At 37.5% G+C, this 4,290-nt stretch overlaps 1 pseudogene; it reads left to right on the forward strand.

Annotated features, from left to right (window-relative positions):
- The window catches only part of LOC102869061, a 38,767-nt pseudogene extending 37,815 nt beyond the window's left edge, over window positions 1-952 (forward strand).
- Window positions 953-4,290: the final 3,338 nt, after the last annotated feature.

A 4,290-nucleotide genomic window follows, 5' to 3' on the forward strand; every position in this document is an offset into this window, starting at 1 on the left:
ACTGAAGGCTGCAGTCCTTGACCCTTCGCAGCAAGTGCATGAGGTCCTCCTCAGTTTCAGCAAGCAAGGTTGTGTCATCTGCATAACGGAGATTGGGTACCTGTTCTAATTTCCTCAGAATATAGTCCTCACAGTGGAATAGCTGGGTCATATGGAATTTCTATGTTCAGTTTTTCAGGAAATGCCAAACTGCCTTCCAGAGTGGCTGTAACATTCTACAGTCCCACCAACAGTACATGAGAGTTCCTACCTCTCCACATCTTCTCCAACATTCATTGCTTGCTGTCCTGTTAATCTTTGCCACTGTTACTGGGGTGAGATGGTATCTCATTGTGGTTTTGATCTACATCTCTCTTATTGTTAGTAATTTTGAATATTCCTTCATGTGTCTTCTGGCTATTCAAATGTCTTCCTCTGTTAAAAGTCTTTGCATGTCTTCTGCCGTTTTGGGTTATGTGTCTTTTTGTTGTGGAGGCGTAAAGTATTCTATAAACTCTTGTTATGAGACTATTGTCTGAGATGACATTCCCAAATGTTTTTTTTGGTTGTGTTCTTTTCCCCCCAGTCAGTTGATTTTCTTTTTACCTTGTTGGAAAAAAGTTTTTGATGTGTTCAAGGATTTACTCTTTAGAAGATCGCATCCATTGATCATTATCCTCTCCTGATTGTGTTGTTGTTGTTTACAGTAGAGTTAGAATGGATCCATAGCTATCCATCCAGCAATTTTCAGAGGCAGTTAACTTGCACGGGAGGAGATTGCCCATAATTCTGCTGCAGAAAGCTGATGACCTCGAATCGTGTGCCTTTGGAATTGAAGTACAGCTTCTTTCCCCTAAGCCATTTGTCAGCCTCTTTATAACATAGCCCAGGCCCTCAAAGCTTGGTTCCATTTTGTCTCTATGACCTCTATGATTTTGTGCTTTACCCCTAGGTCTCTGATCCACTGGCGTGATTTTTTTATAGGGTGAGAGATGTGCATCCTTCTTCAGCTTTCTTCAGGAAGCAGTCCAGTGTGTCAGCACAATTTATTGAAGAGATTGTCATTTCCCCATTTGATAGGTTTTGTTTCTTTGTTGAATATCAGTCAATCATAGATAGATGGATTAATTTCTGGATTCTCTATTCTGTTCCATTGGTGTCTGTCATTGTACCAGTACCTTGTTGTTTTTGTCACTATGGTTGTATATAGTAGGTTTTGAGATCAGAGGAGACTATGCCTTCAATTTCATTTTGTTTTTCAGTAGTGCTTTTCTTATTTGAGGTCTCTTTCCTCTCCAAATAGACTTGACGATTGCCTTTTACATGTCTCTTTGCAAAGTTAATTTGGTATTTGTATTGGGATTGCATTAAACATGTAGATTGCTTATGGTAGGATTGTCTTTTTCACTGTAGTCTTCCTATCCATGAACAGGGGGCATTTTTCCATTTATTAAGGTGTTTTAGTGTTTCTCATAGAAACATTTAGTGTTTTTCTTTCTAAAGGTCTTTTGTGTCTCTAGTTAGGCTTATTCCTAAGTATCTCAATTTGTAGTTGACTAAATAATATTACTTTCTTAGTTTCCTTATCTGCATTTTCTTTGTTACAATAAAGGAAGCCCACTGACTAATTGGTCTTCTAGCTTTAACAGTGTTTTGTTGAGTCTTTAGGGTTTTCTGTGTTAACTATCATACCATCTGCATATTGTGACAGTACCATCTCTTAACCAATCTTGGTGCCTCTTGTTTACTTCCCTTGCCGTATTGCCCTAGCATGTACTTCCAAATAAAATACTGAATAGGAATGGTGGCAGTGGACATCCTTGTCTGGTTCCTTTTGTGGGAAAAATGCTTTTAGTCTTTGTCCACTGTGAATGATATTAGTTCTTGGTTTTGCATATATATTTTTTACTACATCAAGGACATTCCCTTCTATTCCTATTTTCCTATGTGTTTTAGTCAAGAAGGGGTTCTGTATTTTGTTAAAGGCCTTTTCTGCATCAATTGCTAATATCATTTGGTTCTTATTATTTGCTTTGTTATATGATATTGAACCATCCTTGCAAAACTGTTATGAACTCCACTTGGTCATGATGAATTACTATTTTTTTATATGCTGTTGGATTCTACTGGACAGGATTTTGTAAAGGATTTCTGCATCTATATTCATGAGAGGTATTTTTATTTTAAATATTTAAATATTTTAATTTTTGGTAATATTTTTGCCTGGTTTTGGTAATAAGGTTATGCTTGTTTTGTGGAAAGATTCTGGTAGTGTTCCTTTTATTCCTTTTTTTTTAAACTTAGTTAAGTTGAATTGGTGATAGATCTTTTCTAAATGTTTGGTCAAATATTGATTGGAAGCCCTATAGTCCAGAACATTTTTTGTGAGGGAGTCTTTTTATGACATGCTCAATTTGTTCTTCTTTATTTAAAGTTTTTCTTTTGTGATGGATCTGTTCAAGTATTCTGCAGCTGTCAATGTTAATTTAGGTAGAACATGAGTTTCATGGTACTTGTTCATTTCTTTTCAGTTTTCAAATTTATTGGACTATAGCTTTCCATCATATGCCAATATTACCAATTTAACTTCATTCTGGTTTTCATTATGCAGGAGAGGAAGACCCCAGAGGAGATGGATTAAAACAGTAACTAGGACAATGGGATATGTGTATCAGAGTCAGTGAGACAAGCTCAGGATGTACAGGACAGGCTTCAGAGCTGTAGTCCATAGGGTCACTATGAGTTGATGGCTCATAACAACAACAACAGCAGCAGCAATTCATTGTTGCACATTTACTTCCCTCCTCCCATCTCCCTCAGCCCATCCCACAGTGCATCCCTTGTTCCAGACATAATGCCTAATCATATATTTCTTTCAGATAATTCTTCCCCTCATCTGTTCCAGTGCAGTGCTCACCATCTATCCACTCCTTTCCCATTCTTTGGCCAACCCCTTCTCCCTGTCCTATTTTGTAACAGCAGTGTCATGCAGTGCTTGTCCTTCCGTGACTGAGACCTTTCATCCAGCATAATGTCCCTCAGGCTCCTCCCATGTTTTGTAGTGTTTTATGGGTTTCTCATTTTTGAGTGCTGTGTAATAATCCATTGTCTGAATGTACCATACTTTTTCTATTCATTGGCTAATGGAGGGACACTTTAGTTGCTTCCATCTCTTTATAATTTTGTATAATGCAGCAATAAGCATGGCTGTACATCCATCTGTTTGAGTCATGTGTATGGTTTATTTAAGGGTACATTCCCAGTAGTGGGATTGCTGGGTCAAATGGTATTCCTATTTCCAACTTTTTTTTTTAAATATGGGTTTATTTACAAGTTAGAATACATTGTTTTTCACACTGGATCATTCCCTTTTCCTTCACCACCCCCACCCATAGTATTGTGTGACCCTGTGATTAACCTAACCTTTTGCCTAGCCTTACTCCTCTGCTTTCACCCTCCCACCCACCTTGGGTATAAGAATGATTTTATACAGTACTTTTTCTTACGGAACTGAGTTAGTTAACTTTGAATAATGCTTTCCAATCTTTCCCAAGTTAGGAAACAATTTTCAAAACCATTTCTCCTGCATGCTGCACAGCCTTCCATTGCATGAATGTACCACAACTTCTTAATCCATTTGATTGTGGTTGGACATCAGGGTTGTTTCCATGTTCTTGCGATGGTGGATTAAGAAAGGCCTATATCATCTTCTCATAGTGGCTCTACCATTTTACTTCCCATCAGCAGTGACTCGGAGTTCCAATCTTACCACAACCTTGCCAGCAGTTGTTGCTTGCTGTCCTATTGAATTTTGCTTTTGATACTGGGGTGAGATTATATCTCACAGTTGTTTTGATACGCATCTCTCTGATAGTTATTTGTGTCTTCTAGCTCTCTCTCTTTTTTTTTGTAAAGTCTGCCAATGGGTTGTAAATTTTATTGACCCTTTTGAAAACCAGCTCTTGTTCTTGTTGATGGTTGATGGCATCTATTGTTTTTCTGTTTTCTATTTTATTGATTTCAGCTCTTGTCCTTCTAATTTCCTTTCTTCTTGAGGTGGTGGGATTAGATTATTGTTCTTTTTTCTATTTGATGGAGGTGTTGAGTTAGATCATTAATTCTAGTACCTTCTTTTTTTATGTGTGTGCCTATTGCTGTGAGTTGCCGCGTGAGGCCTACATCCCAGAGGTTTTGATATGTGGTATTTTCATTTTTATTTGTTTCATGAAACTTTTATTTCATTCTTTATTTCTGCTATAACCCATTTGTGTTCTAGTAGGATGTTATTTAGCTTCTACATGGGTGATTTTG

Source organism: Elephantulus edwardii, unplaced genomic scaffold (genome assembly GCF_000299155.1).
Source record: "Elephantulus edwardii isolate Elephantulus edwardi_28Jun2011 unplaced genomic scaffold, EleEdw1.0 scaffold00074, whole genome shotgun sequence".
Lineage (NCBI taxonomy): Eukaryota > Metazoa > Chordata > Mammalia > Macroscelidea > Macroscelididae > Elephantulus > Elephantulus edwardii.